The 23,629-nt window shown below is 37.5% G+C and overlaps 1 protein-coding gene across 2 annotated transcripts in view; it reads left to right on the top strand.

Moving 5' to 3' along the window:
- The window catches only part of CDH6 (cadherin 6), a 129,074-nt gene that overhangs the window by 3,999 nt on the left and 101,446 nt on the right, over positions 1-23,629 (top strand). The window lies entirely within an intron of this gene.

A 23,629-nucleotide genomic window follows, 5' to 3' on the forward strand; every position in this document is an offset into this window, starting at 1 on the left:
ATAGTCTTTATAACCCCATCACTCACAAAGTAGAGAGAGAAGGTAAGAGGGGGAAAGTACAAATAATCCTTCAAAAAGGTGGTACACCTTCATTTACTACAGATGTAAATGGAGTAAAGCTCTTTAAGCCAAAATGATTGGGTCAGAGGGGACCAGATACAGTCTGTATTCTAACTGTTCAAGACTGAACTATCCAGGAAATTTTTAACTCTTCCAACAAAGAAAACTAACTGAAGAATGAATGCTGTGAGCACACATACAGTGGACGCATATGCAGAGGGTTCTGTGTCCCCCATTCTCACAGATTATTGGAGATTATTTTACCTTGTTTCATCTGTTTAATATCATTACACTAAAACTGCTGGGTGCTCATTTCCTCTATTAATCAGATCACCTTGCTGAGATTTATAAGAGGAAGAGTTTAATTAAAGCCAGAATGTTACTATTAAATTTGATGTGCAGTATAAATGGGCAACATGGGTCCCAAGCTTTTCCTACCATATTCAGTGCTATCTTGTGGAAGAGAACAACTCAGGTAGAAGATGAGGAACATAAAGCTAGCCACACCACAGGGTATAATTTATCTTCATATTTCATCACTTGAAAAAGTACTGTGTTTTTCTCCTTCTATAATTCCCTAATTTGGTAGATCTGCCCAAAAGATGTTCAGGAGACCTAATAAATGATAGGAATAGAAAACAGCAAGAAAAAATTAAATTGAGGACGTGTCCCAGTTGAGTAAAATGAAAGGAGATGAGGAGGTGAATTTTTACATAAGAGGAAAACATATGAATAGAAATAGAATTAAAATTGCCATTTTTATACAGGGTGCATTTTCCACTTTATAAATATTGCTACTACTAAATACAACTTTATAAACATGATTACATCATTAACATGTTTATAAATACTATGCTTCTCTACCATGGAATGCAAATTTGAAAGTTATCCTTTAAAAAATCACCATCTAAAGGAAATGATCCTGCATGGATCACAAAATAAGCAGAGGAGTACATTTTTAAAAAGTGGTCTGAAATCCCAGCAGAATCAAAGAAAGGTTTTCTTAGTGCTTTGAAGAATATCGACTCCTTTCCTTCTATTATCTTTATTGTCCTGCGAGCTAAATAGATATACTGTGTCCTTCTGACACCTGCAACCCAAAGTATCCAGAAGTGATAAAGACCAAATATAAGTCATTCATTGGGATTCTGTATGTGGTATAGCGTGAAGAAAGACTGAACTAGCAGAACAGCACACCCCTACCCCATACATGACTGATAACAAATATGGCAAATATATTTTAAAATGTGTATGTGAATATATATATATATATATATATATATATTCAGCCAAGATTTAAAAAATACCAGTAAGCTCAGAATTTTTATACATCCAAATAATGATGATGATAATTATAAAGTAAATGATAATAAACCTTTACTGAGCTTTTCTACATGTCACACACTGTTCTAAGTATTTTACATGCATTCTGTATGTTAATAATTATACAGTAAGTCAATAGGAAAATGTTATACTTGTATCCTTTTAAGCCCTTTTTTGGTTTGAATTTCTAGGAAATTTGTTTGAGCCAAGCACTTAATGAATGTGCTGTTAACAAACACTTGTGGTATCTTAGAAGTAAAAGTGTGACTCTCTGAGAAATACAAAGCAGCAGAGAGCATGGGAATGATTTGATTATTCTGAGCAGAGCAAAGCAGATTTTTAAGGCTGAGGAAAATGTCTGTAGGTTATTCAATTTTTAAAAACCACTTGGAAGCATGGATTAGAGTTTATAATTGTAGTAAAAAGGATTGTGTGGGCCATTTTTCTGAGCATAATAATGGTATTTTTTATAAGAGAATAAATTATCTTCTCTTGCCTTCAGAGAGGGCCTCAAGTTGGAGGGGATACTTCAGGAAGGTAGCTAAACATGACAACTATTTATTTCATTGACAGGGGGCTTCGCAACCTCACTGCACCCCCTGAGGGCCTCAGTCCTTTCTTAGTGCATTGACAAACTCACTATATGCATAGCTCTGGGGACTGTAGGTAGAGTTGAATAAGACTGTATTTATTTCCTTCCTTTTCTGGTGGGTAAAAATAGTTATTTTCTTCTTTTATGACCACAGTTTTGTTATTTCATTCCCATCACAGTTCAGTGTTTGTTCTGAATCATGTCTTTACCAAGTAAAATTTTACAAGAAAAGGGATGAGGTGGGGAAGCAGGAAGGAGAAAGGAAGAAAGACATCCTCTTAACAATACAATAATATTATATGTGGTTGACAGTGATAAGCCATTTTCATTAAACTCTATTCTTTCTATTACCACCATTCAAAAAGTCATGTAGTTAATCCAGCCTTCATGGACAGTTTGACAATTAGAAATATAATCAGAGAATGTGAGACACAGAAAGGAGCTTAGAGATGACTTTACCCAACACCCCTCATTTACATTTGAGATACCTGATGACCAGAGAGATGAAGTGACTTGTCCATGGATAAACTAAATTCATTTTGTTCTTTATCTCTATCTATGTCTTCTGTAACTTGACTTCTAGTTGTGGAGTATTATGACTTTTTATCACCTCCACTCAATTCTGGCATTAAAAATTGAAAGAGGAAATTTAAATCTATAATATTGTTATTTACAAATATGCTGTGAAGGAGCAGGCATGGAAACTTATGGAGAAAAGAAGGATTTAGATATCCTTAGGAATTTTATGTGTTCATACCTTTTGTAAAGCTCCTATTGCAAAGAAGAACTAAAATTTTCCTTCAAAATTTTGACCACTACTTGGGGCACATGATAAAAATGTAGGTTTTTGTTTTATTTGTAATGGCTTGATGGTAATTTTGAGTGAACTTTATCTAAATCAGTAATTCCTCAGGCTATCCAAAGTCAAGTGTGCATCTTTGCCCAAAAAAGAAAAAGTTTATTGGTCAGTGATCAGATATGAAACATGATGACAACCTATTTATTATGTTTTTCATAACTCTCAATTTATTCAATTTAAGGACTCAGTGACCTTCCCACTTCTTTGGAGTTACAATGGCAGTTTTTTCACGAAAGTGTATCGATAAATTATATTGTTTTTTTCCCTTGACAAAATTAAAATCTGCAAGCAACCCAATGTCAACCCTCCCCCATTTAAAAAAATAACTGTTAATGTTCCGTGAAATCCAAAAGTCTGAGGACCACTGGGTTAGATAATGAATAACATAATGTTGTAAAATGATTGACTTAGTCTTTTACTTGTTTGGATGAGTAAAAACTAAAGGGGAATTACAATGATAAGCCAAATAGATGTCCAAAAATATAAAGTCGTTCAAACAAAAGTTATCTTTTGATCCCTTAATTAAGCTTTATAGAGATTAATAATAACATTTGGAATACTAATACAACCTTTGACTATATTAATAGGTCCTCCAAAATTGTGCTTTGCCAAGATGATGGCCAGAATGTGTCATCAGCAATGAATTCATCTACTTGATTACATAGTGGATTATTCAGTAGAAAACAAGAACTTTTAAATTTATATCTAATTTTTTAAAAAATCCAGCTCAATTTAACTGTACACATTATTAAAGGGGTATCTTTTTTTCCTAAAAGTGAACTACATATAACTGTGAACTAACACAAATTTTCTAAGGTGTCAATTTGTATTTTAAGGTATGTGTTGTTACATCAAAAAGCAATTGCCTTCTAGCTTATAGTACAGATTTCAGTCATGAAAATGAGCTTATCATATTTTGAGCTGCAAAGCTTAAACCGCCTTTGCAGGATTAAAAAAAGAGAGTTTTATTAATCTACTATCATCCATTTTATAAAATGTTTGGCACTGCTCAATTTCACATTCAACTAAAATATTCTAATCTCTTCTTAGCAACAGGTTCTGATTTAACACTGATCAAAACCATGTGGTCAGACTAAGTAATCACCAATGTAAAATGATAAAATTCACCAAGACTGGTATATTACTGCTGATCCTAATTTGAATCAAGTAGAGCTACTATATCTTCCAGCAATTATCCGCTAGTAAATTACTTGTACAAAAGTATCTAGTTGGGATTTTGTCAGTGTTTCATAAAGAATTAAATTCTATGAGGAAGGCCTTGTGATAAAGATCAGTGCCACAGTTTTACTCTCTTTCTGACTCATATTCCTTTTTATCAAAAGAGAGATGTTTGGGGCAGGTTGTAATTAAGACAGCAGAATGAAGGGGTCATTTACTGGTAACTGTCATCAAGAGGAGGTGGTCCCAAACCTCCAGATCCAGAAAGTACCAGCTCTGCAATAATTTTTGCATTCAAGGAATATGTATTTACCTGCAGGTAAACTGCCTTTGAAATAAGTGCAGGCATGCCAAATACAGGTCCCCTATTTTAAAATTTTGTGTCACGATACTTCCCTTTCTTCCTCAATGTGCTTTCAAATTCTCAGATGCCACATTCCAAAATATCTTTACAAATAGCACCATGGTTTATGTTTTAACTTTCCCCCGTTGAATTTAAACATGTGTGTACTTTGTGTTCTAAAAAAACAATGCAATTAAGTTTAAGAGATGACCCAATAGAGGGAAGGACACTGCTAGATATCTAGTAATCGTGTGAATAACCACTTTTTCACCAAATAGAATGCTAAATAGGACAGTTACTTTACTTAAAATATGAAGTTGAAAGCTACATAAGAGTAAAATGCTCTCAAGCGACTGAGTTTAATGTGATGTAATGAAAGATTTTTATATAGTGGACAGAGAGGGGAGAAATTATTGAAACCCTATGCTGGGTTAATTGTGCACCAAACAACAAGAAGTTCGCTTTGCACCCTGGATGTTCTGAACATTAATAGAGCATATGTCTGCCTCCCAATTTGTCACTAAATTAAGATAGATTTTTTAATTGCTTATTTTTTCTTCTTTCTCCATATGATAATCATGGCTGTTTAGAGAAACCAATCACGAAAACAAGAGCCAAACCTGCCCTGCTTTGTAATTAAGAAATAGGCAATAATATCCATGATGTTATCAAGAAAGACGTTAAAGCAAGTGAAATTTGGGCTCAACAATCCAAAGAAGCAGCCAAAAGGCTCCGACTCCTCAGAAGATACTGCACTTGTCAAATACTTTCCAATTTAGTTTTCACCTGATTGACAAGTGCTCCTAAAAACAATGCCAAGACTTTAGGAAATTTTCTTGATTCCCTGTACAGCGAGAGCCCATATGATACAAATATAAGATGCCTTGTGGAATGAATAAATACAGGTTGGGAAGAAAGGAGAAAATGGTTTTAAAATATCACTTCTTCCATCTCAAGATCACAGTTTTAAGATGAAGGCATCACTAGCAAATGTAAGCGTATAGTGAAGGCTCAATAAATGCTTACTGTGAAATTCTTCTCATACAAGCTGCAAAAGATTCTCTTACATAAATATTTCTCCAATTTATTTCCTTTTCAAGTTTATTCACACCAGTGAAAAAATATAACTTTTCTATCCTGTGCTATAGTTTTTAATAATTCTGACTCCTTTAAAAGGAGTCAGTTTGAAAGGAAACCCTATCAATGGTGTCCTGAGAGCTAGAGGGACTAGGCATGTAAACAGAGCTACTCAGCTTTCAAAATTGGCCACCAGACCTCTTCTTCCTCCAGGCAGATTTTTATTAAACTTGGTATTAAACAATGTTGCCTTGAGCCTGATTAACAATTTATGCCTTCCTAAACAGTTTAACACAAGTCTGCCGTTTTGATTTTTTAATTCTTAATTTGTGTTTGGAAACAGGATGTTACCTCTGAGTTTACACTTTCAATTTACGTATTTTATTTTTCAGAATTCAAACCTAAACTAAACATTGTTCTTTCTGAATTTTTTTTCTTTTACAGTTTTAGTATCCATGTGTGCTACTGTATATTTTCTATGATAAATAAAGCAGTTGCTTTTTTTGCTAAGTGACTTTTTTTTTACCTCTCATTCAAATAATCCTAAATGTTCTTTCTAAAATATTTTGAATCTATTACTTGAGAAAAAATAAGAAAGATTATTGGGAAAAATGAGTAGAATAATAATAAAAGCTAACACTTGGCACTTACAATATTGCAGGCTCTATTCTAAATGGTTACATGAATTTAATGTTCACAACAATGTTCTGAAGTAAATACTGTCAATCTTCCAATTTTAAAGACAAAACTGGGAGACAGAGCACTTAGGCAACTTGCCCAATGTCATACACCTAGTACTTGTCAGAGCTAAAATTAAATCCTGGCAGTCTTGATAGCCCAGACTCTTAAATATTAAATTCTAGTGCCTCTTATGCTTAATATATATGTATGTATATATACCCAAATAGATGGTAGATAGATGGATAGATTCAAATGTTTATATCTCAAATCCAAAAATAATGTCAAAGGTGTAGAGATTTATATATATACATATACACACACACACACATATATATATATCCACATACATATATATGCAATATATATAATGTGTACATTTTTCTCAGGACTCAAAAAATATAATTAACATCTTTCCCTTTCATGCCTCAATGAATTCATCAGTATATTCCCACAACAAGTTAGATCAATTAATTATAGCCCAAAGCAGCAGATATCAGCCTCACAAAAGCCTTTTAGCTTTAGGCCAGGCTTTTCACTTTAATTTGAGTCAGTCTTACAATCACTTACTGTTGGTCCCAAGGGAAACCTGGCAAGAGTTTTTGGAAGGTTCAGACTCAGCATTCATTAATTTATTCATTCTATAATATTTATTGAGACCCTCCTGTGCCCAGTGCTAGAGAGACACTGGGTGATAAGACAACATACACTAGCACTTTGAGGGAAACAGATTCTTTCCTCATATTCTATACAAGATAAATCCCATAAGAACTAAAGATTAAGAGTGCAAAATAAAACTGTAACTTTACTGACAATTAGGTAAATATATATTTATAATCTTGGGATAGTAATGGACTTCCTAAGCATGAAGCCAGAACTTGAAAACAAAGTGAAGGAAGACAGCAAAGTGAAGGAAAGCTTGCTCTAGTAATAAAAGGCCAATCAATAGTGCCAGCTTTGTATAAAATGAATAGGACATTCAGAGTTGATTATATTTGTCTTCTCCCCATACCTGCATCTTACATGAACATGGAAATTAGCCTTTAGTTTCAGTATGTTATGATTTATAGGGTCTCTATTCATTTTAAGATTTGGTTTTTGACCTCCTGCCCCAGTTTAGAAAGAACCACCACATCCCTCTTCACTACCAAAAGCTTAGTACAGTTTTATTTTTAATAGGATGCCTCAGAATACTTTCATGTTGTTTCTTTCACTAATCCCTACAATTCCCCCAATGAGTTTGTGGTACAACATAAAGTAGAAATACTTTTCAGCAAGAAATCATTTTACACAAGAAATTTAAGATTTAGGTGATGGCATTTCAATTTAATTCAATAACCATTTAATTAACACTTAAGTACAAGACATTGCGTTGGGTACCATAGATAACACCATGACATCCAGTTGGTTACAGTATGTATTTAATACAGGCATACTTCAGATATTGTAGGTTTGGTTCCAGACAACTGCAATAAAGCGAGCCACATGAATTTTCTGGTTTCCCAGTTCACATAAAAAGTATGCTTTCACTATACTGTACTCTATTAAGTGTGAGATAGTATTATGTCTTTAAAAATGTACATATCTTAATTTAAAAATACTTTATTGCTAAAAAATGCTAACCATCACCCGAGCCTTCAATAAGTCGTAATCTTTTTGCTGGCGAAGGGTTTGAAATATTGCGAGAGTTACCAAAATGTGACAAAGAGACACAAAGTGAGCAAATGCTGTTGGAAAAATGGCACCAACAGACTTGCCCAATGCACGGTTGCCACAAACCTTCAATTTGCCAAAAAGAGTAACTGGGAAGTATAATAAAGCGAGGTGCAATAAAAGGAAGTATGCTTGTATTAAATAATACTGCTAGAAACTGCCATTTTAGAAACTTATTCAATGAATAGATAGATATTCTGTCAGGATTCAATCTTTCAGTCATGAAATAGATTAAGGTCTACCATTGCTAAACCTAGACTTTAATGTGTTGACACCCAAGCTCAGTACCAGTATTAATATTCAGCTGGTGTACACCGGAACAGCTGTCCAGGTTGCTTACCTCCAGTGTCCCCCCTCATCTTCACTGACCGAATGGCACTGGATCTTCAAAGAAAAGGGCAAGAATCTGTTTGTCTAGGAAACTTTCCCTGACTTGCACTCACCTGTCCTGGACTCAGCTTAGATTTTTCACTGCATGATCTTATAATAGCCTTTACTTAGCCTCAGTACAACTGTAAACACGTTGTTTCAAAAGCATCTACAAGATTGTTCAGGTCTCACCTATCACACTGTAAGTACCTAGAGAACAAGGCCTCTGGGTCTTACATTTATCACTAAGGCCTAGCACTGTTTTTGACAAATGATGTTTGTTGAAAGAAGAAATGGAGAGTATTCATTATAAAATTCTGGAATACCTTTATATGCTTTTACATTATTCATGTTGAATGTTAGTTTTTGTTTCTCGTAACCTGATTTCCTTTGAACATATTGCAGGAATACACTTAACAAGCAAGAAAGGTCAGTGCCAGCCTCCTAGACAGCCCAGAACAAAGGGGTATACCCAACAGAAGGGTGATGGCCCCAGGATGACCTTGGTGCCTGTGGCCAAATGTCCGAAATAGGGTTACAGACCACATCACTGATGGGTCTCCTAATACAATACTTGAATTTTTTATTTGGGATGTTTTCTTATCTAAAAGTTGCAATTTCTTTGGTCACTCCACCCCAAGGCATAGAATTGTTTAGAGCTTTTATTAATGTGTTCAGGTTGAAAACTAGAGCTGTGTATATTTTCTCTCTTTGGTGTGTAGGCTAGCATGATAAACCTTGGTTATCTTTTGGTTTATTATCCACCCATAATAGTACATCAAATGGAATCTACAAAACAATCTTATGTACATGTTTTATGAGCAAAATCATTTTTCCCCTAAATTCCTACCCTAGACATGTTTCTTGAGGTTCTATAGGAAGTCTAATACCAGATTCTACATACCTTGTTATAACCTTGAACAGGACTGCACAAAATAGACTGAATTAAATTCAACTGATTATGTAGTCCTGTTTCATTCCTTAAGTGGCAGTCAATGCATGGAATGGGATCTTCATGAATATTATTTGGCAATGAAATATGCAGTTCAGCCCAGCTCTCTCTGAGCATGCGAAGTGTTTTGTAAGGTTTGAGATGAAGTGGGAGAGGTTTGGATGATGTTCTTTATACTTCCTCTATTTAGTGTGATATCCATCAGCCTGAAGTCAAAGGTACATGGAGAATTTTAAACTTACTAATCAATAGAAGTTAGTTTGTTTTACGTAAGTGGATTTCCTAGAGCAGAATAGGTACCATGGTACATTATGGACAATTTGTCTCTTATATCTCACCACTATGGGAAATTGTAACTTCCAAGGAAAGGGAGTAGAACTATGGGTTCAGAAAAGTTAGGAAAGTGAGTCCCAACACTGCTTCTCTGCCTCTACACCATTCCTTTGGTTAACACTTTCAATCAGTAACATCTTGCGTTAACACAAGTAACCTAAACATTGTAGGTGCAGCCTCTCCCACACTTCACATCCCCAACTTTAGAATGATAAGTAGAGAATTAAAGGATTTTCCGGAGTGATTAAGCTATTCCGGGTAAAGGGGAAGCCAATAAGTACGCCTACTAACAGAGGAAAGGCAATCAAAAGTAAGCTACAGTAATTCATGTTCAGCATCCTAAAAATCTGATTACTTCTTACTCTTTCTCACCAAGTATTTTCAGCTTGTGTATTAGGATGCTTTGGGCTATGGGTGAGAAAAAAATCCCATTTCAAATTGGAAAGAAATAAATACAATTATATTTTACAAAAGAGACAGTCCATAGAAACACAGGTTCCAAGTGATCCATAGATGACTGGAATGATCAAAAACTCTAGATCTTTCTGTTTATCCCTCCTGCCATCTTCAGCATCAATGACATTCAACCAATGATTTCCCTCAAACTTTAAGATGATTGCCAGTGGCTACTGGGACTACATCCTTCCTTATTTTTGTCTAGCAGAAGACACCTTTCTAGCAGAAAAACCTCTCTCACAATCAAGGATTAAGGGTAGTATCCTTCAGTCAGACTGAGCCAGTTCAGGACATATGACCACTCAATATATTATTAATTGCTGGGAAATCCCATGTGCTAATTGGCTTTTTAGACTAAAGATCTATTCTTGGGATCAGCTTCCCTTGATTTGTGTGTATGTGTGAGTGTGAGTGTGTGTGTGTGTGTGTGTTTGGGGGAGGAAAGATACCTAGACAAAACTGTGATTCTATCAGGAAGAAAGAAAATGAGAAATGGACATTGGGTAGTTAACAAACCCTGTCTACTACAATTTAGCCCGAGAATCAGTATTACTCTAAGTGAAAATCTAAGTGTTACATAGGTGAGGGATTCAATGGAATTCAGTTTCATAAACCATAGCTTTAGAGGTAATAGATAATAAGACCAAAACCCCCCTATTCCATCAAGTGAGGAGTACCTGCAAAATGGCAACTAGAATGATACTAAACCATTTTAATGACCTCTGTTCCTATCTTTTATTTTACTCTGTGCATGAAGTGGGTTTTTGGTGTATTTGTTTGGGGAATTTACTGACTAGAAATACATCACTGTCCAAAAAGAAAACATTTTTTTCATCTAGGGAATTGAGGATTAACTAGCTGGAAGGGAAATATAATTTCATTTTGTTCTCATAGTCTCATTTAGAAAATAATCTTAAGAGATTCAAAGGACATCATGCCATGTGAGCACTCTCCTTGCTCTCAAGGGACTTGGCCTGGGCTTTAACTTTTCTAGCATTTTCTGAAGTGTTTTCTTAAGCAACATTTTTGCCTTTAGCACTGTCCTAACCACTGGAGCTTTAAGAAATCTTTAAAAAGTGTTGTTTAAAAATAGCATCACAAAACAATTTTCTTTTCTCTGCCTTACTAAAAATATCCCAAATCTTTCTTTAAGAATGTTTTTTTTTTCTTTTCGGTTGTATTTGAAAGGCAACTAAGCTGAAATGCAGATGTTTATCTAAATCCAAGTCAAAACGGTATGAGAAATAATTACAAAATGTAAAAATGAAAGCTCAACAGAGTGCTGCCCCTGCTACTTTGGTAATTTAAGGCAAAAGTGAGGTTCTGGGGTTGCTTTTTTACAAATGCATTTATGTGGATGTGCTGTATGCCATACAACAGGATGTTCTGAAACATCCTGTAATAAAGTCTAAAATCTTACATTTTTTTCTTCATCTTATTTGTGTTCCCTTAGAACTGACCTTGCCACAGTGAGTTCACTCACCTCTGCAATTGTTTAACTATGATAAAAACGTCTTTTTTTTTGCCAAGCAATTTAGGGGCAGAATTAAGGAGCCATGACCATAAAAGCTTCAAATTTAAGTAGGAGATGAGTTACATGTGAAATTTTGAGGAAAGGGGGCATTGAGCTCTTAAACTGTCCTACTTTGCGTGACAAGGGGAGTCCCAGGTTGACTGTGTAGGTACAAATACTTCACAGCTGGGCAGATGACCCTGTTGGATGTTTCTCTTAGTGCATTTTTCTCCTATAAATGAGGATAATGGTAGTTTCAACTTCAGAAGGGTGTTGTGAGGAGTAACTGAGATAATGCTAAGCATGTAGGAAGCACCCCCAAAATATTAGGTGTTTCTGCTGCTGCTGTTATTGTTATCGTGACTTATTCCAAACATTCAATCAATTTGAGGGTCCTGGGTATTTTTAACATGCTACAAGTTTTGTTTTTTTTTTTTTTTTTTTAATTTCACTAATTGAAATGATGCACATTTTTTATGTCACCAACGTAATGTGCCACTGAGGGCAACATGCCCATAATTCTACTCACTGAAACGGGTTTTGGCTGACACAGTGAATGTGACAAATGTGGCTTAAATTCAGAATTTCCTCAAAACCTCTTCAGCACCGTTCCCCAGAAAATCTGCAACCCGAGCTGGGCTCCTCATTTGGGTTTGCAAAGGTGTGAACTAACTGCATTCAAAATGAAGTAAAAATTGTAGATATGAATTCTGTTCAGCACATCATTCTCTTCGGGATCTTATTTTAACCTGCCGGCCAGCTGCCCTTGCCCATGTGGCAACGAGTGGAGGAAAACAAGAGACCACAACTCTGGCCTCGGAAACACGTGGCGCTGGCATGAGAAGGCAGACATGCACGTACACAACAGACACACAACACCAGCTCCACCACCAAAAACACCTCAATCAGGGGAACGAGAAGGTTCTGGTTCAAAATGGCGACGTCAGACGGCCCCGACCGCACTCCTCCCACGAACACGGGGAACCTACCGCCACAGACGGAACTACTTCCTCTGAGAAAAACCCAAAACCTGGCTGAGCAGCTCCTACCAGAGAAGACCCACATGCAAACACCATCCCGCCCTAAACCGCAGCCCCCCGGCGCGGCAAATCGGGAGGGAACTCAAAACCGCAGCTTCTCCCTGAGGAGCGAAGGGTTTGAACCCCACCGCCCGCACCTGCACCGAAGAGAGGACCCCAAAATATCTCTGAAGACCAACCGGGCTCCGGTCCACCAGTCCCACAGGGCTGACGGATCAGAGAATCGGCTCTTACGGGGCTCCTAGGGGCAGGACTCACCTGCCGCAGGCCCAGCGCGGGCGGAGACGAGGGGCGCCGGCATTCGTGTGGGAGCCCTTCACTTGCTTGACTCGCGGCTTAGCTTCTGCCTGAAGGGCAGGCCTCTGATTTGACACATACGCTGGGGGCAGCTGTGGAGCTCCTGAGAGGGAGGCTGGCAGGCTCCACCTCTAAGCTCTCTCAGCCCGCGCGCCAGCCGTAGCGCCATCTTCCCGCCTTCGCGCTCGCGCCCCCCTCCCCCCGTTCCTCACGCCCCCTCCCCCCTTTCCTCGCGCCTGTCTCCGGGTGGGAGCTTTCACGCACGCCTGGTGCCCGGGCTTTCAAGGCTACCGCCCAAGGACACCTCTTAATTGCCTGCCTCTGGTGATGGGGGCTTACGTTCCTGGATCTCGGGAAGAGTTCTTGGCAGGCTGCCACCCTGGGCACTGCGGGGACAGCACAGGGAAACCCCCTACCCGTTCCAAGAAAGAAGCCCATTTGTCTGTCTTGGAACTTGGGCTGAGGGGCAGGCTTCAGATCTGGCCCAGAACTGGGGTCCCAGGGCCCCGCTCTCAGGGAACAAAGGCCAGTGCATGCCATCATCTCTAAACTTGACCTCCACCTCTTTACAGCTGGCAGTATCTCCCAGACAGGGCCTTATACCCTCACCTGGAGCCCGGATTTCTGGCTGCCACCCTGGGGACACCTCTGGATGGCCTGGCACTGAGGCCAGCAGGGTTTATGCTTGCAGTCCCATAGGGCTAGATCTATGAGAATTAGCCTTTATCATATAAAGTTTACTTTTATGTTTATAAATATAATTATATAACTATAAAAATTTGCAGTGTAAGTTGCTTTGTGTCATAAGAATAATAGTCTAGTCAGAATAAAATTAGTATTACTTAGAGACTTGTAGAAAAAAATGTTATTTCAAATTTCAGTTCATATACATAATTTTTGCAAAGTTATGTGATCAATATAAGACATTCAAGCATAAAAATTACATTAGATTAAAATATGTGGGGGAAGTTGAATGGAAAGGAGCTCATAGCAGAAGGAATGGTATAAAATTTCAGACTGTTAAAATGATCTCGTGCACATATTTTTAGATGAGGCATTGTAGCTGTTGAACTGCTATTGTATTAAGATTCCACTGGAAAATTTTTAGAGTGATTTGATAGTTTGTTTTACTGTTAATATTTACAATTGGCCAGAAATTACATTATTTTCAACAACTTAAACTTACAGTGAAATATTTTTAACTGTTAACAAAGTGGAAGAAATACGTAGATTTTTTTCAGTATTATTTTGATTAACATGAAAGCAAAAAGTTTGAGGTCCCCTATGGCAGGCCGTGGAAAACTAATGTGTACATATACCACTCATATTGGTAGAACTTTAACTGACATGCTTTTGCTCTGAGACTCTGGTTCATCCCTAAATTCCTCAGTTGGGGCACTTTTGTAGCTGGCATTAGATTTCCCAGAAATCTAGTCCAGGTAGCTCTGCACCAAGCCCAGGCTGATTCCTTTGCACAGTCCTTCCCCTAACATGAGTGGAGAAAACGTCAGACCAGCAGGTCTCTCCTGGCAGGTTTCCAGTTTTAAAGTCTCCTAAAAACAATATATTCATCAAAAATAAGACACACAGACGCAGGCCCAGCTGCGTCTGATTCTCTATTTCTCTAACTCTATAATATGGTTTATACTAATGATACACTCGATTTACATTATTAAACATAATACTTATTCTAATAGTTTTCAAATTATTAATTTAGATTTAAGGGGTTTTACCTTTTTTTTCTAAAAACAGTGAGTGGCTGCATGTGTTATATTAGTATTTGGGGACTGCATCGGATACTGCTCAGGCACCATTTCAGATCTCCTAACTTCCCCTGTGTCTCATTCCAGCCACTGCCATGACAACCAGTTGTACGCATATTCTGACCCACTTTTTTGCAAGTGCACACCTTGCTTTCTGCCCTGGGGCTTATCTGTTGATACCACAAAGTGAGCCACTACAGGAACCTGTTCCATGCTAACCCCTATACAACCCAGAAGTGCAGGCGATTTGTTTCAGGAGGTGAATCTTTGACAAATCAAGGCTTGGAGCCTATGGATAAGTGTTTCTCCCTTTCTTCCCCAGGAGAGATGGTCCTGAGATGCATTTCATAGGATTTCTAGGATAATCCCATGAAGTGGTGGCCGACTTGATAACACTTTCTTGTAATCAGTTCTCCTTTCTCTCTTTGCTGCCCCAAAATTCTGTTCTCAGGAAAAACAGCGCCCCCACCCCAGAAAAAATTTGCATATAAAAGATGGGCGGAATGAGTTACAATTCTAAAAATCAAGGCTACCAGCTTATTTTTGTAGCCCAACTACATGCCCCTGAACACCTCCCTTTGCTATTCCCATCTCCTGTTCTTCTGATAGTCATCATTCATTCATATTCACTCATTCATTTATTCATTCTTATTTTCAGCAAGTATTGAAGGCTTGCCTACTATATGGTAATGACAGCAGATACAATTATAAATATAACCCCTGTTTCCTTCACTGAGGACTTTACATCTCCAGGCAAATTCTCAAAAAGGACTGGTAGGGGACTCTTTGAATGCATTTTTCTCAAATCTGAAAGCACAGATGCAAGCTACTTCACTGGCTGGATGATGATGGGAAAGAACATTAGAACCCAAACAATGAAAGCACAGAAGGAAGGCTACAATATACCCACTGGAAAGCCTCTCAAGCAATACAAGTCTCAGACGTTCAGAGGTGAAACAGTGTATAGTTTACAGCAAGGATGAAAGGGCTAAAATGAAAACTACATCTCCAGACCACACACTAGATGTTGGCATCTCCACCCTGTATGGAGCTCAGCCGGAAAACAGGTGCTGCTGAGCACCTCTGTTGGGTGAAGGGCTCTGGAGAGTGGGTGGTGGGGAGGTCGTATTGGAAAACAGCAGACTGTTAAGGGGAAGAAGCCCAGCCTGAGCAGTAAACTGCTGCTGAAACAGGTTTATGCGGAATGTGATTGTATGTCTTTTTAACAGCCTCTAAAAGTAATTTTTTAAAGCCTTTTCGGAAGTAGTCTCTTCTCCCGTTCTACTGTCAGTTAGCAGATGCCTCTGGGAAAGGGGGATCTGCTTTCTAAAAGCCTCTTAAATAATGTTGGTTAAAAATTACTTTTAAAGCTGGATAGCACCTTGCCCTCTTCCTCTCACCCTCCCCAGGGCCTTTCTTTTTCCCCAGCCCTATCTGATTTGCCAATTACTTTCTTCAGAATCCTCTCTCGTTCTCTTGACACCTGTGCTGACAGAACATCCCGTCCTGGCAGGCAACTGCCAATTCTCATCGGAAAATGATTGCTAAACATTTCAGCACCAGCTCACAAGAAGAGCTCCCCCCTCTGCCCATTGGCACCATAGAAACCACCATTATTCTTCATAATTGTGAGTCCCAGCCCTTCTCTTTGTAACTCTCTACCCCTGTGGCCTTCCTCCGTTCTGCAACAGCTTGACAGGGGAGGGCCTGTCTTCAAAAGACGATGGCTTACCAGAGGGTGCCTTGAGGGCCAGAAAGGTGCACAGAAGGAACCTGTGCCTCAACAAAAAAAGCAGAACAACAACAATAACTGGACAGCACAGCAGGCTGGGAAAAAGCCAAACACACTGGGCAGTGCTGGTGATTTCAGAAAGAGGTCACGGGGCATATCAAACAACTAAACCATTCTTGTTTTGAACGTTTTTCAGGATTATATCCTGCAGGCCATTTTCATACATCTTAAGGGGAATAAAATATCATCCATGTATTTTTAAAAGTCATTAATTAAGTTTAGCTCTGACACCCAAGAGTAATGGTCCCTGACCTGAGCCCTGACCTCCAACTAGGGATTTCGGGTGAGGCTAATGGTTGTTGCACAATCAGCTCTGTGTCACATACTGAAAAGAGGTCAAAGGATGACTGCTCCCTGCAAAAAAAAAATAATAATAACCTTTCTTAAGACACCATTTCATATTAGCATAGGCCCATATGCCCAGGATCAGAAAGAAATTGTGTTCTATCTAAAAGAAATCACTTTGGGAGAAAATCACATATGAAGCTAAGGCATTTGGCAATGGAACTACATTTCTGGAAACCTTTATTTACTGATTGCAGATAAATCTTGACCTGAAATTAATGAAAAATGTGAGCATGTCCTAGTAAAGTTTTGGAAACTCATGTGCACTGACAACTTTGAATGATTTTGTACTATGATTTTCCTCTTGCTACTTTCAAAATGTATAGCATCAAAAAGCTTGAAACTTTGATGTAAAAAGCGTTACAGTTCATATTAGCTCATTCCTGAAATCCAGTGGAAATGGATCGTCACACATGTGAATGATTAGATTTAATTGTTTTTTATCTAGTTGTGACAATTGAAATTATAGTCCTGCTGCTGAGGAGATATTTTACCCAATTTGGGATAAATTGGCAAAAATGAGAGCTATAAATTCCTTTCTACTATAATTCTTTCTGAATATTCTCTAGAATAATGTCTGTCTTTAATATATTTTAACTATAATTACTAGAATAGTTCTTTGTTAAGCACCAATCAACTAGTTAGTGATGGTTTACATGATACTTTACTTTTTTATTGAAAATATTTAATGAATTTTTAAATCCTTTAAATACAGTATCACATAGAATTAGATATTACATTTATTGAGCCATAATAAACTGCTGCGGGTATGAATATTATTCAACCCATTCTTCAGTATAGTTTCTACACTGGATTCCTAAAATAATTTAAAACATTTAACTTTATTAGTAAAAACATGCCATTAAGAATGCAGTGAAAGTGATAGGTTTGCGGGAACCATCAAAATTTAGGCAATAGAAAATGTAAAACCAAATAGCTTGGGGCCAATTCAGTTCCTCCATGTAAAATAACGCTGATTAGAGCAAATCAATGTTTTGAAGATGTAGCCTAATCAAATATAATGCTAATAAAGTTAGGTAAATTGAGAATTCCACATATGGTGTGCAGGAGACTGATTACTCATTCCAAAACAAGGATTTTAATGTTTCCAGGTCTAAAATAGAGTGTTGCCTCATATAAGCAGATTCAGGGAATGATTAAGGTTAGGAGTCAGTCTTATGTGGATTCCCACTATCCATGTGACCTTGAGTAAATCATTCAATCACTATCCTTTTCCCTCAATGTCCTACTTTAAATTATTGTGAGGATTAAATGAGATGTATTATAAGGCAGTCACACAGTTCTTGGCTCACAATAGTTACTCAATAAATCTTGACCATTTTGATTTGTAATATTATTTGATAATGATGATAATGATGATGATATTTGATTATTATTTTATACAAGTAAAAACATGACCCCGAATCCTCCCAGTCTCACACACACACACACACACACACACACGCTCTCTCTCTCTCTGTCACACACACACACACACACACACACACACACACACACAGAAACCAGCCAGCTCTCTTCGTAAAATCAAACCTGTATCGTCAAATTTGACAGTCAAGGAAGAAGCTCCACATAGGAACAAGGAGACAGATGACCTAAAACCTGTTTTTCCTGATAATGACTGTAATGTAAAACACAGTTACTATTGTAAAGTGAGAGGTAGGCTTTTTGATTTTTTCAAAATCTGTGCCCTCCTACACCGGAAGTATAAAGAGGTTTTACATGTTTGCAAATTCTACCAGATAGCCTACCATATTATTTAAATAACTCATTTATGCAAACTCTCAGTACATTTTTAAAACTTATATCTGACATTTTTTTTGAAAACTTGAGGTTTAAAAAAAATAAATGAGACAGTTTCTGGGCTTAAGAAGTTTGTTTGCAATCTAATGTTTATTTTGTTGATTTGACTGCACAAAACCATTACAGTAAATCTCTTGGGGAAAAAATATTTTGCTGCTTTTAATATAAGAGTCAGCAATTTAAGGCTCTCAGGCAAAATCCACTGCCTGGTTTTGCATAGCCTGCAAGCTAAAAATGGTTTCACATTTTTAAATGGTTTAAAAAAATCAAAAGAATAGTATTTCATGATAATTATATAAAATTCAAATTTCAGTACCCATAAATAAAATTTTATTGCAACAAGTCATTTGCATATTATCTATGGCTGCTTTCACACTACAATAACAGAGTTGAGTAACTGCAACAGAGACTGTATGTAGGCCACAAAGCCTAAAATCTTTACTGTCTGGCTCCTTAGAGAAAAAGTCTGCCAACTGCCGCTCTAATATAGCAAACCCTGCTACCAAAAAAAATTTTTTTTGTATAAGCATCCTCCAACCTAGGAACAGGTTTTATACTAAAAATTCATTTGGAAGTCAGTTGTCCATGAGAACCAAATAATAAATGACAGTTTGATTCCTAGGCTAACCCACAAATGCTGATTAACTTATAATTTATTTTAACTGTTGTACTAAGAGCCTGAGTTATGAAGTTTGGAAATAGGTGGCCATAAATTGCAGCAAAGAGGAGGAAAAAATTTCCATAACCTTTTCCTGATTGTAAGGCTATAGCTGGATACGTAGAGTTCTTGCTGGGTGCTCCCATGCTCTTTGAGCAGAGGAACTTTATATTATGTATTTTTGTATTCCTCACAGTACTTAAACAAGAGCATTTGTAAGTGCACAATATATACTTGTTAAATGAAATGGGATCTATTTATTTCTACGTTATGTGTGCTGAATAGCCGACATGGCCTCAACTTCCCCCATTTTCTCTGTCTCTTATTATTAGGCATAATTTTCATAAATTTGGATCCTTTTGAAAAAAAATAGCCTTTTTGACTTCAAAACCTAGACCAACTTTTCAACTTTTTCCACTGCAAAACCATATACAGTGAGAAATATATTTTACATCACAACCAAATACACACATTCACATATATTTATAATCTTAAAGTTTCATCAAAAAGAAACTTTTTACATGCAAAGCTCTCTTTTCTGTTATATTCTATTCCTTTAATTATTTGTAAATTCTCATCAGACTTACTAAATTGGTTTCATGACCAACTAATGGGTCACAATCCACAGTTTGAAACCTGGGTCCATGATATTCAGAATAAAAAGCTGAATACTCACAAACGAATTGAGTTCTTTCAGGACTATTAATTGAACACCTTGATAAAGCCTTGGTCCAGACACCACACCAGACACGGAGATGTTGTGATCAGTAAGACATTCTCCCTCACCTCAAAGGACTGGATGTTTAGGTGGGAAGGTAGCAAGAGTGAAAGATGTGGAAGCTGAACAAAGCTCAGCTCAGCCAGGGGTACACACAGGTTACAGTATCAAGTTCCCAGCAGCAATTAAAGAATTCCCAGTGGAGGCGCAGCTTTGCCTCTATTAAGTTAATATTTTAATTAACTTTGGATTTAGGACATGGCTTCCTGTTCTGCTATTTAGATAGATCTAATCACTCCCCAAAAATTTAAACCAGTTTTTGAAAGTAGAAAAAACTCTAAGATATATTTAGCTTAAATACAGATACAAATTGAGTGTAAGTATAGATGGTACTGGAATTAGGCATTTAGAAGTTTCTTTGCTTAAGTAGAGAAGGCATTTGTTTTTTCCATTGTCATTAAAGTCTTTTAAGCTCATTTTAATTCATTTTTATAACCAAATTACTAAATAATATTATTATAATACATTTGAAATTGCAGAGCATTTATAATTGTGGAAATACTAACTTGAAATATACTTGCAATATCTTTTTGTAACCATTACTATTTTAAGCTTAATTATATTATCCAGTGATGCAATTAGACATTTTATAAGCAGAGAAATTCACAAAAACAAAAAAGTACACAATACCCAATTGTTGTATTTAAAATTATAGCTAAAAGAAAACTGAAAGAGGTTTATCTCACATGTCTTAAAGATTTATAGTTAATTAAAGTAAAACATGGGTAGGTAATTCCAAATGTACTGCAATTTCATCCATTTAACAAAGAACCTATTTTACTGGTATAAATTACAGATATGAGAAAACACACGGTGTTTTGGGTTTTCAAGATATTATACCCACTCCCATTTATTTTGAGAGAAAATTCCGAAATATATGCCTCCCCCTCTTTCCCATCTTACTGGGCCCCCTTTGAGTTAGCCACACATTCAGTCCATCAGTATCCAGTCACCTCTGCTTCCCAGATATGCCCAGAATCCTTCTCCTTTCCTCTCTCTCCACTTGCAGAACCTAAGTCCAAACCACCATTTCCTTTTGCCTAAACTACTGCAGAAGCCACCAAACTTGTCTCCCTAATTTCTCTCTCCTGCTCCTGTGAAATCCAGGCTCTACACAAAGAAAGAGTCATCTGTAAAATTTAAACCAGAACATGTTACTCATGCAGCTTCAAAAGCTTCAGTGCTCATTGACATATATACACTAATATGTGTAAAATAGTTAACGAATAAGAACCTGCTGTTAAAAAAAATAAAACAAAATTAAAAAAAAAAAGCTTCAGTGCTTCCCCCTGCACTTGGCTGCCCTCATTGTCCAACACCCCTTTCCTTGTACACTGTGCTTCAGTTACATTTAACTTCTTTTTCCTTCCCAACTGCGATGGTTAATTTTATGTGTCAACTTGGCTGGGCCACCATGCCCAGATAGTTAGTCAAACATTACTCCGGATGTTTCTGTGAAGGTGATTTTTGGATGAGACTTTTTTTTTTGGCTGTGTTGGGCCTTCGTTGCTGCGCATGGGCTTTCTCTAGTTGCAGCGAGCAGGGGCTACTCTTCGTTGCGGTGCGTGGGCTTCTCATCATGGTGGCTTCTCTTGTTGCAGAGCACAGGCTTTAGGTGCGCAGGCTCAGTAGTTGTGGCATGCGGGCTCAGTAGTTGTGGCTTGTGGGCTCTAGAACGCAGGCTCTGTAGTTGTGGCGCACGGGCTTAGTTGCTCTGCGGCATGTGAGATCTTCCCGGACCAGGGATCGAACCCATGTCCCCTGCATTGACAGGTGGACATTCTTAACTACTGTGCCACCAGGGAAGCCCCAGGATGAGACTAACTTTTAAATTGGTGGACTTTGAGTAAAGCTGGTTACTCTTTGTAATGTGGGTGGGCCTCATCTAATAATTGAAGGCCTTAAGAGAACAAAGATTAATACCTCCTACCTTCCCCACCCCACCCCCACCCCCCACGGCTCAACACCCCAGCAGAAAGGAATTCTGCCAGCATATGGCCTTTGGACTTGAACTGCAACTCTTCCCTGAGTCTCCAGCCTGCTAGCCTATTCATCAGACTTTAGACTTACCAAGCCTTCACAATTGCATGAGCCAGTTCCTTAAAATAAATCCAAATAGATAGGTAGGCAAGTATCCTGTTTGGTCTGTTCCTTTTGAGAACCCTGACTAATACACCAAACATACCAAACCTTTTCTCACTATAACACCTTCAACACCTATAGCACTAGAACACCTTTGCTCTTTCTGTTCTCTGTCTCTGGAACTCCCTCCCCAGGCTCAACGTATAACTGCCTCCTTCATATCATTCATGTCTCAGCTCGGAATAGCTCACTCAGATACTCCATCACATCACCTCATTTCATTCCCTTCATGGAACTTCTCGTCCTAAAATGATCTTTACTCATTTGTTTGCTTGTTTATTTTCTGTTTCCCTCTGACTGATTCTATGAGTGAAAATACTTGTTTCTATAAGGGGAAATACCTATCTTGTTCCCTGTTGAGTCTCCAGCAGTTAGAACAATACCTGGGACACAGTAAGCATTCAGTAAGTATTTACTGAGTAAATGAATGAACAAATTAATGAAGAAAGCATTTTTGTTAAAGTTCAGATTACTTCCTAAGCACTGTCTGTCAAGTCTCAATCTGTTTAGTCTAGGAGGTCATTCTCCACCTAGAATCCATGTAATGAAATAGAAAGCTGGTTAAATATCTCATGAAAAAGTAGCAGTTCCCCTGTTAGTTTCCACACATAATCATGGTACTTAAGCCTTAAATAGGAAACCTCAGATATATGCTAAAATTGCCTAGATCTATCTTTCTTTTTTTTTTATAGTGTAGTCTGATAAATCTAATTAAATCAGAGTGAGAACATTATTATTCCTTTGTAAACTTCCATGATTAAAAGGAGTTCTTTATATTTCCTATGACAAATCATCCCTATTGGAAAGCACCTGAGGGTCTTGGCAGAGTGTAGACCTAGTATCAAAGGTTCTACCTACTAACTAGTTTCTTTTTTCTTTTTTGAATTAATGAGACAAAATTGTCCATATTGCCAAAATTAAAGTAAATACTGATTTTTTAAATGTGAGAACTCAGGAAGCAGGACCAACTCCAACAGGTATGCTAAATCCATTTAAAAGTGTTTAGAATATTTTAACTTCATAAATACATTCCAGCACAATCCTCGGGTCTCATATTGTCACAAAGAGTTAATGTAGTTGATTAAAGTGAGGGTGGCCAAATTCTCTATTTATTTATTTTCTCATCTGTTTGTTCATTTCATTGTGAAGCATTGCTAAGCACCAGGTACTGAGCTAGGTAAGTATACACTGGTGAATAAAAGACATAGTCCCTGTCCTTGAGAACCTTACAGTGTAGAGGAAGCAAAAAGGGGTAAGCAAATACATAATTCAATATATAGATATGTTATTTAAAAACTATAATGTGTGGTATGAAGGAAACAGACCTGAGTGGAATGCCAGAGAATAACCAAGGGAACATACACTCTGATAGGGAAGTCATGAAAGACCTCTTGAACTAGTGATATTTTATTCCCCAACCTGAAGAGTGAAAAGGAGGAAGCCCAGAGAAAACAGGGTGGGGAGATGGAGATGGATAGAGGGTACCAGGAAGATGGCAGTATGTGTAAGGACTGAAGGGAGGAATGTGCTTGATCCAGTTTAAGAG

Source organism: Balaenoptera acutorostrata, chromosome 2 (genome assembly GCF_949987535.1).
Source record: "Balaenoptera acutorostrata chromosome 2, mBalAcu1.1, whole genome shotgun sequence".
NCBI lineage: Eukaryota > Metazoa > Chordata > Mammalia > Artiodactyla > Balaenopteridae > Balaenoptera > Balaenoptera acutorostrata.